The sequence below is a fragment of the Theropithecus gelada genome, chromosome 8 (assembly GCF_003255815.1).
Source record: "Theropithecus gelada isolate Dixy chromosome 8, Tgel_1.0, whole genome shotgun sequence".
Lineage (NCBI taxonomy): Eukaryota > Metazoa > Chordata > Mammalia > Primates > Cercopithecidae > Theropithecus > Theropithecus gelada.
In genome coordinates, this window is record NC_037676.1 from 131,882,273 (window position 1) to 131,897,817 (window position 15,545).

Here is a 15,545-nt window from a genome sequence, read left to right on the forward strand (position 1 = left end):
CTTTCCACAGTCTATCCTCAACCCCCAATACTTCTCTGATCTTAACTACTCCTACTTCCACACTCTGCCCCAGCTCTGCTGACCTCCTTACTCTTTCTGCAATATGGCATTCATACTTGCCACTCAAGAATCTGGTCTTGCTGTTTCCTCTGCCTATAATGTTCCTCACCTCTTCCTCCTCACCTCCCTCATGTCTTTAGACAACTATTACCCCTCCCTTATGCCTGGATTCCCTATTCAAAATTGTAACACTAAAGGGAAATTTTGGGGTGTTAACATGAAAAGGAAACTGTGTCTGAATACTGGAGCATATGAGGCTTGAAAGTCCAAAGGAGCACCAAAACTTAATCTTAACCCTAATGGCCAGGCATTTGGATTTTATGCAAATGTAGGGATAGAAGATATGGCCTTGGACACATGTAAGGTAAGGACCAAACAGAAATTGAGACCTATGCATGAAGTCAGAACATTAAAAAAAAAAAAAAAGCACCAGTCCACAGAAGCAGAAAGATGCTACTATACAGGCAGTTTGTCAATGAACCAGAGAAGGCAGGGAATTGATATGATTATTGAGGAAATTTAAGCATCTAGGAGTGAGTTGGACTAGAAGATATTACATCCAGAAAATACCATGATCTGGTTTATCGTTAGACCTGGCTCTGCTCCTTACCATTTATGTGATCTTGTATATATCTTTTACACTTTCTGAACCTCAGTTTACTTATTTGCAGTATGAAAGAAAAAATCCTGTTATGTGGATCTCACACTTTATTTTTGAGGCAGAACATGAAATTGTTATGTAAAGTGAAAATATTATAGAAAGAGTAATTGAGATGTTCCTTAGAATCTCTGAGATGTAAGTTAATCCTAACTCACCTCCTCTACCCCTCCCATATTTACATATATTTGAATCAAATCTCTTCCTTATGGTTTCCCCAAATCTCACTTCTCATTTCCATGCCTACCATATTAATTATGCTCTCTGTCAATTTCCAAGATCAAAAGAATTCACTTAAACCAAACATCTGGTGATTTTAGAAACTACACTGAAGATTTGGGGGTTCATAGCAGAGGAATATTATTTCTCACCTCCCAGAACTCTGCCATCTTGTCAGACCTGTACTTCCTGCTGTCCTCTTCCAAAGCCTGTGTTCCCAATATATGACTCTGTTTGCCACACACAGCCTCATGGGAAATGCACCTATTTATCCAGGTCCCACCACTTCTCTCCTGGATTACTACAGTGCAACATTTCTTCCATCCCATCACGTATATAATACCACAGTTTCACAACTGACAAAGTTTCACAACTTGACAAAGGTCAAGGGAGACTGTGCATTTTTCCTAAGAGTACAGATGCAAAAGCACAAAACACCAGAGCTGAGAGCATGTTGATAAAAGAAAAAAAACTATATATATATACACACACACACAAACACACACAATCACATACATCGTTTATTCTTTTGTAGTAATGTAACTTCAAGAAATGATATACCATACCCAAAAGTGCTAGACATTGTATGAGGTCAACTGAGGCATAGGTGCTTCACATGCCATCACATCATTCATTCCTAGGTAACATTTCACCACAGATCACTGCATTCATGTAAGTCATTCATTCTAGATTAAGAATCTATGTGGTATAACCATGTGTTATAAAAAATCTTCAACTAACTTTTCAACAAGTGCTTTACAATGCAACCTCATTAAAGAGCACTAAAAGAATTGCAAAACAGACAATTTGTATTTTCACAATATTTGGCATGTAGCAGGACTTAATTTGCTGCTACGAAAACAGAAATATTCCTTTTTTTCTTTGGAGACAGGGTCTCACTCTGTCACCCAGGTTAGAGTGCAGCGACATGGTCGTGGTTCACTGCAGCCTCCTCTTAGGCTCAGGTGATTCTCCCACCTCAGCCTCCAAAGTAGCTGGAACTACAGATACGCACCAACATGCCTGGCAAATTTTTGTATTTTTGTAGAGATGGGGTTTCACCATGTTGCCCAGGCTGGTCTTGAATCACTGGGCTCAAGCAATCTACCCTCCTTGACCTTCCAAAGTGCTGGGATTGCAGGCGTGAGCCAATGCTTTTGCCCAGAAACATTTTTATAACGCTGCTGATGTTACTATTCAGCCACATCACTCCTAATTACTACTGCTGTTAACCTGGATCATCAATGACTTGTACCCAACTAAGAGATTTTTCATTACCTCATTTAATCCTCATAGCTCCCATGTCTCAAAGGTACTATTGTTTTCACTTTACAGATGAGCAAACTGAACTTTAGCAAAGGGATATCTCTTGCCAAGATCTCCCAACTAGTGAGTGGCAGGCCCGATAGTTGAATTCAGAGTGTTCCTGACTCGGACATCTATATTCTAACAGGCACCCCATGGCACTCTTCTGATTTTCAATATATTACACTTTTAGCAGGCATGATGTATAACTAATCCTTATGGGGACAGAAAAGAAAGACTGCAAAGTAAAGGCTCAAACTTTTGAAAGTGATTTTGCTTCCCCTGCCTGAGATAACCCATCTGTAGGACAGGAAGATATACTTTAGCCAGGAAAAAAGTATATTTTATTTCCAACTTCCTACTTCCTTCTAAGAAGGCTGTTATATGGTCAAAGGTGGTGAGGATGCAAATTGTAGCTAAGATGGAAGAAAAAGGACTAACATTAATGAACCTGGAGAGATATGGTGTGGGGGGAAGATGATTGATACTGAAGGGGAAGAGAAACCTAGAGAGTATGTAGCCAGGGGAAGAGATTTTATGGAAAAGAGCATGGTCAAGTGAAAGTGTTTATGAAGTATTTTGGGTGATGTGTGATATAACCTAACTTTCCCCTCCATCTCCATTATAAAATATTCAACTGAAACATTTAAAACTCACTAAGGATGGAGTTGATGTGGCAAGGGAGAGAGGTGAAGTGAAGAGAGTTGCTGAGCCCTGCTTAGGTGATGCAGACACAAGATTAGAAGTAGGGATGAGAATAGAAACAGCATCTATGGAGACACAGTCACAACCAGGTAACATAAAAATGAAGGAAGGAGCTACAGAACTGTCACCCTGTCTTCCAGCACTATGGCTAGATCAGCCCTCAATAGGTGGTGAGCTGTGCTGCCTCAGTCTGGGGAGTCTCAGGCTAAGTTCAGGCTGGACCCTGGAAGAGTTTCAAGGAAGGAGTCAGGATTCAGAAAAGAGCGACCCATGATCTCCATAGAAAAGGGAAGTGTTTTGTGCATTTCTATAACTTTCATACTTAAAGTGTCTGATTAATTGCCTGGACTCAATGAGCTTTCGGTGAAGAAATTAATAAATGAATGAAATGAACACATGAGTTAATTGTTTAGTTTAAACAAAAGTAGCCTACCTGTCCATTGGCTTCAGAATGGTTTCATGGAGATGGACAGTAACCCAGAATTCTCAGAACTGCAGCCAGTGTGCCTGCCTACATCACCTCTTTGGTTTTGGAAAGTTTACCCTTCCTAACTCTCAAGAGTTTGATTTTACATTCCCTGCACACATATGGGGAGGTGGTACATAAACATACTGATCAACTAAGCTAAGCACCTAAGATTCAGAAGGGGTTTATTGTCCCAGAGGCTCAAACATGTAATTGAGAGCTCTCATCCCATCCTAGGCAGCTTTCCTAAGGATCAGATAATATCCCACACAATTTGTAGAGCTTCTTCCTTAAGTGTCCTGTGAATCTCACCACACATGCCACTAGCTATAAGACTATGGGTAGGTTACTTCTCTTCATCATGCCTCAGTTTTCTGAAGCAATGTCCCCCATTGTTCTAGTAGTCTATGGTTCTACGAAACTTCATTGGGTTCTTTCTGCTGCACTAAACTACAGAATCTAATCTGTGGTCCAAAGTTTCCAGCCCCAGGAATAGATGTCACTTTTTAACCATAAAATCACTGTGCTTCCATAAAATCATTTCATACACTGATATTCAGAAGAACAAGTGTCTGTTTGGAAAGGGTTGTCAACCATAAATGAGGAAAACCAACAAAGAAGGTAATTTGTATTTACTAAGTACTTTCAGCCAAGCACTCTGTCAGGCAATCTGTACACATCATTTCACTTAATCTTTCCTAATAGCTCTGCAAGGTTGGCTTGATTGTTTCCATTTTACAAATTGGAGAAACTGAGGCAGGCAGCAGGCAAGAAGCTCGTCTGAAGTCATTACAGGTGAAAAGTGACAAAGTCACTTTCAAGCCAACTTCACTTGGCACAAAGACGATGTTCTCGTAACTACAGCAAGGAAAACGTGTAAAAATAAAGTTTTTCAGAATGTGATTAGCAATGTGATAAGCAGCATCCTGTGAGTACACAGACTGTATCCCATTATTCTCCTACCCTCACTCAGTTCCACGAGAGGACAGTCGGCCTCCTTTAGTGTGACCACAGAAATAGAAAAGGCCATATTTCCTAATATTTGTGTTAGGACCTGATGATAAGTGATTACGCAACCAATAACACATCGATCTTACCTCACATGTCTTGATTTATCTTGTAATTTGGTTAAAATAAGAGATGGTTCAGGAATATTTCTAAAAATATCAATAAGCCCCGATGTTCTGACTAATAATCAAAAAACCTTATAAGATGAGTTTAGGACCAAATAAATACTTTGCACTACTTTCCAAGAATTTCAGGATTAAATCTTCTTGCAGGAGTACCATCGGTAGTTCCAAAAAAAATTTTTGGCTTGAATAAAGCCAGTAAAGGAAAGTTTTCAAAAATAAAAACCGCTGGCATGGGTACATGATTCTGCAGTTTACAAAGTCTTATCATGCTGATTATCTCATTGGAGTCCCTCCAAACTATCTAAATCTGTCAATCTAAACAATCTGTTAAAAGTACAGGAATTAATGACCCCTGCTATATTTGAATTCAGTGAGCAATATTAATTGAGAGCCTGGTATGTGCCAAGTTCTTTGGTAAGGGCTGTAGACACAGTAATGAACTAAACACACACAGTCCCTGTTCCCACAGGGCTTCCAGTCTAGTCATTACACAAACATTACACACAGTCGTTACACAAATAAATATATGAATGAGAGCCAGCATATTATGAAACTCATCCAGTAGAAAAAGCTGACAACCCCCAGTAAGCAAACCTCCAGTCTTCTGTCTTCAAGATTACTAATGTTACTTACATGGTCATTTCATTTATCAGAGTCTTGATTTTTCACATTTGTACAACAGTGTGATGTTGGTTCCTACCTTATCTGGTCATGGTGAGGATTAAAGAAGATAACACATGTGAACATTCGGCAAACAGTAGAGGTTCAATAAATGTTTGTTCTCTTCTCCTCCCTGACCTTCCCTTTTCCTTCCAAGGCTCAACTTTGGTGAGAGGACTTCCCTGCCTACCCCATCCCTCACCTACTGAGATATCTTCTCTCTGAACTGCAATAGATCTCGATGTTTACTTCACTCCTTTAAGAATTAAAAAATAATTTATTTTCATATTTTTCTTATTATAAAAGCAATATGCCCTCATTGCAAAAAAAAAAAAATGATACTATAGATACGTCAAAAAAGGAAGACAGAAAAATGAAGCAATTGCCTTCAAATCAGAGATAACCACTCTATTTGTATTTTATGTATTAATACAACCTAATATATTTCTAAGCATATTTTCATTAAAAATGTTTTCATAACTATTTTATAATATGCTTTTCTGCTACCTACTATATCATAAACATCTTTCCACTGAAATAAATACGTTTTTGCATTATTTATGCTATTCCATTGCATGGATGGGGCTATCATTTTCTTAATCAATCTTAGTATTTGCATGTTTAGGTTGCGTACAACTAATGTTGCACTGAATATTTATTCTCATACCTGCTTTTTGTTATATATTCTGAATTCTTTACCTTAGTATTCACTCAGCTTTTTTTGACACAAAGCATTGCCCTGATCATAAATTCCATTAATTTGTAGTCCATCTATGTTTTGTACTGCTTAAATTCTTCCTAGCACCCAGAATGATTCCTCGAAAATTAAAATTTGTCAGGTTCAGATTGATGAACCTGAATATCCCATAGACTTTCTCTTTAAAGAGCTAAAGCTGTGCTGTCCCATGTGCTAGCCACTAGCCATGTGTGTGACTATTTAAATTTTTAAAATTTGAAATTACATAACACCGAAGATCTAGTTCTTTGGCCACACACCTGTCACATTTTGAATGCTCAATGACCATATGTAGGGGTGTGCCACATTGGACAGTGCAGCCGTAGAACATTTCCATCATCCCAGAAAGTGCTGCTGGATAGCGCTGTTCCACGGGGATAGTGGTTATAAATTTGCTTTGAAAAACGCATTAAAGCAGTCACTCCTGCTCCCCTACCCAATTCTCTTTAAGGCAGGGCCACAATGACTCTAAAACCTAGATCCAGCCCTCTGTGATCTCTGTTTATAACTCCTCTGTGGGATAAAACCCATGCTCTTCCTCTTGCCTTTCCCATCAGCTGAATTTCCTTGTCTCCCTCCTCTCCTTCTCCTCCACCACATTGAACAACTCCCCTCACACTTCTGTGCTTAAGCAAATCATGCCATCTGCCCGGAAGACCCTTCCTTTCTGTCTGTGATTGGCTAAATTCCATTTGTCCTTTAAGACTTGGCTTAAGCAAATGCTTTCTCTGGCGAGTCTCTCTGGACACTTCCAGACCGTGTTAAGTTCCCTTGCACTGCCGTCCACAGCAACGAAGACATATTTACATTACGCTAAAGAAGTTTAAGCCTTAGGCCCCTTCCATGTTTCTGGCAGAAGCTCTAACAGTGCATTCACATACTTGTATATTTTTTGTAAAATCGGTAAAAATAAGATATTTTAACTGGAATCCTTTAGAAAACCCTTCCCTCTTATTATATTTCCCTTCATGTCAATGGCATTGCTATAGCTGCAGCATTTGCAGGATAACTTTGGGGAAGGTGAGTTGGTAATGTGTCACTTTATCTGCAAATGGAGAGACATTTCGTGTCAATTAAATAAGTAAGAAATGACAGAGTCCTGATGATAATATATATATAAAGGTACCTTTGTCATTTTTAATTTAGATATTAAATAATGGATAGAAAGTTCAGATAAAAACTTGAATATGAAATAAAAGCAATTCATACGAATGATAAGAATTGGTAAAAATTATTCTGACCTCAAGAAGTAAATTGCCAGAAAAAAAAAATCAGACCATACCTAAGGTAGTAAATTCACTAAGAAAATATTTCTAATACAGTAATCAATAGGTTGTCAGATAGTTTGGTAGTCCAATTAACAAAGAGGAGTGAATCCTATAAACACTTTGGAAAAATATTTACATTCCCTCCTGGCTTAACTGACATTGACAAAGATAGCAATAAATTCATAATACACCACTAAACAAGACATCAAGGAGAAACTTGTTAATAAGTGTCATCAATGAAAAGAGCGTGGTAGGCTAAATTGGCTCCCCCAAAAAGGTGCTCATTTTGTAATGCTCAGAATCTGTGAATATGTTCTCTTACATCACCAAAACACCCTTGCAAATATTATTAAGGTTATAGCCTTAAAATGGGGAGATTATCCTGGATTATCTGGATGGACCTAATCTAATCAATGAGTCTTAAGAATGGAAAACAGAGACAGAAGAGTGGGTCATGAAAGGAAACAGAGGAATGGGATCTCTAGCCAAAGAATGTGGGCAGCCTCTAGAAGCTGGGAAAGGCAAAGAAGTGGATTCTCCTCTAGAGCTTCCAGAAAGGAATGCAGCCCTGCTAGAACACTGATTTCCCTCCAGTAATATCTGTGTTAGATTTCTGACCCACAGGACTAAAAGGTAATAAATGTGCATGGTTTTAAGTCATTCCATTTATGGTAATTTGCTAAAGCAACAGTAGAAAGCTATTAAAAAGAGAGTTCAGAATGTGTCAGTACATAGAAGTGCCCTGAAACCTGATTGCTCACGTAAAAAGAAAACTTGAGAAATTTTTCAAAATTTGATAACAATTCCAAACATTTACAAGACTTATTAATGGGCTCTGAGGCTTAAACTTTTCTAAGCTATTAGTTATTTAAAATAAAAATACTTGTGCATTAACTTAGAGGAAGGACTGAATTATCTTTCCATTCTCTCTAAATAAAATATTACAAAACCATTACATATAGAAACAATCAGAGAATATATAGTCAAAAATAAAGAAAAAAATTATAAATGTGGGTAAAGCATTTAACTGATAAAAATACTGTTTGATATGGTTTGGCTGTGTCCCCACCCAAATCTCAACTTGAATGGTAGATCCCAGAATTCCCACGTGTTGTCAGAGGGACACAGGGGAAGGCAAATTGAATCATGGGGGCCAGTCTTTCCTGTGCTATTCTCGTGATAGTAAGTAAGTCTCACGAGATCCGATGAGTTTATCAGGGGTTTCCACTTTTTCTTCTTTCTCATTTTCTCTTGCTGCCACCATGTAAGAGGTGCCTTTCACCTCCTGCCATGACTGAGGCCTCCCCAGCCATGTGGAACTGTAAGTCCAATTAAACCTCTTTTTCTTCCCAGTCTTGGGTATGTCTTTATCAGCAGCATGAAAATGGACTTATACACAGTTTCTGTCTTCATCTGGGAGATTTTAGGGATATCCCTATATATTAGGTTGAGTTTCCCCAGAAGCAAATCCTGAGACAGGGAGAATACAAACAATTTGAGACAGGATACCAGCACCAAGAACGGCTCCACAGATAAGCAACCTATGCAGTTGCCCAAGGCCTGTGCTCAGAAGGGTTTTGCATTTAGTTTAATGTTCTGCTATTACCATTTTGAAATTCTTAATAATTTTTCAACAAGGGGCCTCACAATTTTAATTTGCACTGGATCCTGAAAATTCTGTAGCTAGTCCTGACCACGAAGTACTAGCAGGAGGGTGAGAAAATGAAAGCAAAGAAGTATCTGGAGCCCAATCGCATGGGGAACTCTAGGAGTTTGCGTGGGAAATGTTTGACAGTTGTCCCATGCAACAGGATATTTTATTATCCTCCAACAAAATAGTCATCCTTCACCACCTAGGGGTGGCAAGCTCCCAGAGGCATTACTTCCCCCCAACTTCCATCCCGCTACCTTCAAACATTGGGAGGAGAAGTGCAAGAGCTTGTAGTAGGAACCTGAGGCATTTACTGGAAAACTGAGTGTCAAGCAAATGTGGCTAGGTTCTCACATTGAGAGCTTCTGTTGACTTTTTATAATTTTTAATTTGTTGTAATATCTATTCTTATACCAAATAAATACTCAGTTTTATAAATAATTTTGTATTTCTAATTGTCTTTTTTCTTTTAAAATACCCATTATGTATATAAGCTTCAGGCCCCATGAAACTGAATCCATCTATACCTTCATGATAACAATTATCAGTCCAATTAGAATTATTTCCTTTGCCATCGACTTCATTGGGCCAAAATATTCCTCTAGAAGTCCTTAGCTCTGAGAAGATCATGTTTCTAGCCATCACCTCCCCCACTTACAATTCAATATAAAATAACATCAGTCAAAATTAGTACCTTCAAAGCCTCTGGTAGGACGTCAGGGTATGGATTTGGAAGTTGTACATTGCACAATTCTAGGGCTCACCATTTGTATCTTAGTTTCTTTGAAGAGTACCTTCTGGAATTGTACAGTACACAATATGCATGATGGTCCTGCAGACTTCTGATACATAATGTGGCCATCAAAGTCCACTTTATTTTCTGACATTAAATGCTCGTCCATTTTTTTTTTGTTCCAAATATTTCCATCTCTCCCTCCACTGAGCTCTCATCGCTTTTGCGCTTCCTAGAGTGTTTACTATCCTATAAGATTTAATCAGTGATTTTCCCAGATAGACTGAACTTCTGGAAAATATGGGATTTTCTGCTATTAATCTTTACATCTATAATGCTGTAGTGTCTAGTATAGTTGCCTATCTTATCTTACTCATCGTTGCATTATGCCTGAATCATAGTAAGTATTCAATAAATATTAATATCCAACAAATACTAGTTCACAGCATACAATAATGAGTGAATGAACAAATGAATTTGTACATTCTATGTGTCTGTATCATTTTACCCTGTTTTCCTACCTAGCACTTCTGACCATGTTTATTTAGTTATTTATTTTTTCTCTATACCCAAAATTCATGTTCCGTGAGGGTAGGGAAATTTAATGTTTTGTTTATTTATGTAATCTTATAACAGTTTGGTGCCTGGCACACTAGAAGGTGCTTGAAAAAAAAAAGTTTGTATTAAATCAATGAATGAGGAAACAGATTACACAATAAACTATAATTATTCCCATTTTATGGACAAGGAATGAGATTCTTGGAGTTAAGCAGCTAGTAACTGTCAGCACCCTTATTCAATCTCAAGTTGGTTTGACCCCAAAATGCATCCTCTTTCCATCACTACATCCTCCCTCTCATTACAGTAAGAGTCCTCTTAACTGTACTCTCTTATTTAAGATGAACTTGGTCACTCTTAACTTGTGCACACATGTTGGCTGAGGCCCACAAACCTGAGAGCTCTAGCTAATAAGCTACATGCTATTAAATCACATACTTCTGGACTCATCCATCGGGTTACATGTTCATCACAAGTTATCTGTACATTTCTATCGAGCCAGTTCCCATCATTTTCTCCCCTGGGGAATGGGGGTAATCATATCATTGTCCTTACAGGCTAGTTGTGACAAACAATAACTGAATTTAGGTTAAGCACTGAAAACAGTATAAGCCCTCAGAGTTAGCTAATATTGCATGTATGTATTTAATAAAATAATCTGCAAAGTGTGGAATCCGAGTATTAAAAAGGAAATTATAGTTTCTATGAAAACTAAGTTGAATTCACTGAAAATTTTTGATAAAGGCAAGTTGATTTTTTAAATACTTTGCTAAATAATTGTTGGTGAAACAACTATAAAATATTAGAGGAAATAAAATTATGAATAGAAGTCTAAAGTCAAATAACTTCAAAAGTATCTTTAAGCTCCTGATCCACTTAAAGAAAACTAGAACTAGAAACACAGATGATGTATTATGGGTGTTTTTTGTTGTTCGCCTGTTCGTTTTTGGGAAAAAAGACTAAAACCAATAAACAACCTTGGCCTTGTATCAGAATATGGGTGAGCAAATATGCAGACATAAGTTTTAAGTTAAAAAAAAGTGGGTGTACATATGTACTTTTATTAAATGCTTATTTCCTTTTCAAAAAAAAAACTCTTTTTTATTAACTTACCAAATACAGATCCTGTTCATGATAAATACAGGACTTCTAATATGGATGGATGCTCAAACAATCAAGTGAGTGAATAAATGAATTGTTATGCCTAAACGAATGATAAAATGAAGGTCTAAATAAATTGGTCAGTTCTCTTAACAAATGGCCTATTTTATATCCCACAGTGCTAATCAAGGATGAAAACTTCTGCTCTTTGGCATTCACACAGCTTGTTGGAGCTTATAAGTAAACAAGTGTGGGGACAGCTTCTTTTGGTTTTCTCTTTCTTTTCAAGTTCCTAAAGCTCTTCTCTTCTCTGCTATCATTTTCCCTTTCTTCACCTGCTTCTACAGATGAAAGAAACTTAGTGAAATAAAAAGCTCAATGAGGTAAAAATACATCTCATAAAAACCCCCATTAAAGAGTTTACTGAAGGGGCTTACACTCACCTCACTTAAATGGCCATATTTTATTCCTCCCAAGGAAATTGGACACTCTTAATCCAAAAAGAATGTAATAAGAATCAAAGAGCAAGAGGCAGGATCAGGTCGCAATCCTTTATTTTTGAAAGAGTGTTCAGGGGGAAGGGATGGGAAGAAATTTATAACTAGCTATTCTAGAGACTTGTGAATGCCAAAGTTAAATCATTCTAACTTCTGCCTGACTTCCTTGACCTCAGCTTGCTGAACAAAGCAAGATTCTCTGTTGAAGGGGAAACCTGTGTAGGATTGAAAATGAAAGGACTGAGGTATAAACAATGAATTTAGAATATAGCTTTACAAGTAATAAGTATGTTGCATTAATGGATTTTTCTTAATTGGATGAAGCAATGTAGAGAAGGAGAAAGAACATGAGACTGGGGATTGAACAGAACTGGGTCCAAATCCTGGCTAAGTCATCTAGTGATCTGGTGTTCCTAGGCAGGTTATTTAGTCTCTTTGAGACTCAGTTTTCTCATTTGTTAAATTAGGATAATAATACCTGTTTAGAAAGGCTATAGTGAGGATGGGATTATATAAAATATTGAATATAAATTATATAGTATGAGGCCAGTCTCAAAATAGGTCCTGTTTCTTGGGAAGTCAGCATTCCTTGACTTTTTTTCTGTAATTTTAATTTTTATTTTAGATTTGAGGGTACATGTGCAGGTTTGTTACCTGGGTATACTACATGATGCTGAGATTTGGGGTATAATTGATTCCGTCACCTAGGTATTGAGCATAGTGCCCAATAGTTTTTCAACCCATTCCTTGCTTCTTCCCTCCCCTCTCTAGTAGTCCCCAGTGTCTGTTGTTGCCATCTTTATGACCATGAGTACACAGCGCTTAGTTCCCACTTGTGAGTGAGGACATATGGTAGTTGGTTTTCTGTTTCCGCATTAATTCGCTTAGGATTATGGCCTTCAACTACATCCACGTTGCTGCAAAGGACTATGGCTGCATAGTAGTCCATGATATATATGTATCACATCTTCTTTATCCAATCTACCATTGATGAGCACCTAGGTTTATTCCATGTCTTTGCTATTGTGAATAGTGCTGCAATGAATATATGAATGCATGTGTCTATTTGGTATAACAACTTATTTTCTTTTGGCTATATATCCAGTAATGGGACTTCTGGGTCAAATGGTAGTTCTGTTTTAAGTTATTTGAGACATCTCCAAACTGCTTTTCACAGTGGCTAAATCAATTTACATTCCCACCAAATGGTGTACAAGTGTTCCCTTTTCTCTGCAGCCTCCCAAGCATCTGGGTTTGTTCATTTTGTTTTTGTTTTTTGGTCTTTTTAATAATAGCCATTCTGACTAGTGTGAGATGGTCACGCATTATGGTTTTAATTTGCATTTCTCCAATGACTAGTGATGTTGGGCATTTTTTCATGTTCTTGGCCATTTGTAAGTCTTCTTTTGAGAAGTATGTGTTCATGTCCTTCGCCCACTTTTTAATGGGGTTGTTTTTCACTTGTTCAATTGTTTAAGTTCCTTATGTATTCTAAATATTAGACCTTTGTCAGATGTTAAGTTTGTGAATATTTTCTCCTATTCTGTAGGTTGCCTGCTTACTCTGTTGATAGTTTTTTGGTTTTTGTTTGTTTGTTTTTGTTTTTGTTTTTGCTATAAAGAAGCTTTTTAGTTTAATTAGGCCTCATTCATCAACTCTTGTTTTTGTTGCAATGGCTTTTGAGGACTTAGTCTTAAATTCTTTCCCAAGGCTGATGCCCAGCATGGTGTTTTCTAAGCTTTCCTTTAGGATTCTTACAGTTCAAGGTCTTACATTTAAATCTTTAATTCGTCTTTTGTTACATTTTATATATGGTGAAAGGGGGAGTCCTTTCAGTCCTTTCCCCATTGCTTATTTTTGCCAATTTTGCTGAAGGTGAGATGGCTGTAGGTGTACAGATTTATTTCTGCCTTGTCTATTCTGATCCATTGGTCTATGTGTCTGTTTTTATACCAGTACTGTGCTGCTTTGGTTACTGTTGCCTTTACCATAGTTTGAAGTGGGATAATGTGATGCCCTCAACTTTATTCTTTTTGCTTAGGATTGCTTTGACTATTCAGGCTCTTTTTTGGTTCATATGAATTTTATAATAGTTTGTTCTAATTCTGTGAAAAATGACGTTGGTAGTTTGATAGAAATAGTGTTGAATCTGTAGACTGCTTTGGGCAGTATAGCCATTTTAATGATAGTGAGTCTAACAATGTTTTTCCATTTGTTTCTGTCATCTATAATTTCTTTCATCAGTGTTATGTAGTTCTTCTTGTAGAGACCTTTCACTTTCTTGGCTAAATGTATTTCTAATTTTTTTTTGCAGCTATTTTAAATGGGATTGCATTCTTGATTTGGCACTCAGCTTGAAAGTAATTGATATATAGAAACGCTACTGATTTTTGTACATTAATTTTGTATCCCAAAACTTTGCTGAAGTTGTTTATCAATTCCAGGAGCTTTTTGGCAGAGTCTTTAGGGTTTTTTCTAGGTATTGTATCATATGATAAGTAGAGACAGCTCAACTTCTTCTTTTCCTATTTGGATACCTTTTATTTCTTTTTCTTGCCTGATTGCTCTGGCTAGGACTTCCACATTCACTGATTGAGATTTTAATTTCATCCTGGATCCAAAATCTTACCCATGTTGATAACTTTAGGAGTATCGGTAATTTTAAGTAGGCAAGTCTTTGCCCTTGCAAAATGCATTTAATCTGTTCTTTATATGGGTATATATGACCCATATATAACAACATTATGAAGAATCTGAGGTTTAGGGTAGTTAATTAACCTGCCTAAGACCACAGCCAATAAGAGACAGAATTAGAAACTGAATGCATATCTGTTTCACTTCCCTATACTTCTATACTTTTCTGGATTCCCCAATATTATATTATTTATCAAAGAAGTTGTATTTGCAAATACAAGCAAAAGAACACAGTCTTTCTTTTTCTTCTTCTTCTTCTTCTTTTTTTTTTTTTTTTTTTTTTTTTTTGAGACAGAGTCTCACTCTGTTGCCCAGGCTGCAGTGCCTTGGTACGATCTCAGCTCACTGCAACTTCCACCTCCCAGGTTCAAGTGATTCTCCTGCCTCAGCTTCCCGAGTAGCTGGGATTACAGACACATGCCACAATACCCAGCTAATTTTTGTATTTTTAATAGAGACGGGGTTTCACCATGTTGGCCTGGCTGGTCTTGAACTCCTGACCTCAGGTGATCCACCCACCTCGGCCTCCCAAAGTGCTGGGATTACAGGTATGACCCACTGCACCCAGCCCAGTCTTTCTTTTTCTCATCTGTCTAATCTTGGCAGTCAAGCTGCAAGCAGCGGCTGCAGTCATCTGACAGCTCAACTAGGTCTGGAAGATCCTCTTCCAAGGTTCACTCACATGGAAGGCAGTTGGTGCTTGTTGTCAGCCAGGTTAGCTGAGTTTTCCCCCGTGTCAGCTCTTATCCGCCTGGGCCTTCTGCTGCATTTGGCCTCTCCTTCAGAACAACCTGGACTTCTTTATATGGCAGCTGTATTCCAATAGAGTAAGAGCTAGACAACTTACCAACATGTGAGAAAGAGCACCCAAGAGAGAGGCCACAGTCTTTTTATAACCCAATATTGGAAGTGAGATCCCATCACTTTTGCAGTGCTGAACTCATTGCAAGTGAGTCAGTAAGTCCATCCCACACTCAAGAGGAGGAGATTACATAAGATGGTGAATATCACAAGGCGAAGATTACTTGGCACTTTCCTCAAGGCTGTCTACCAGAAATATATAATTACAAATCAACAAAAATCAGATATAAAATTTAACAA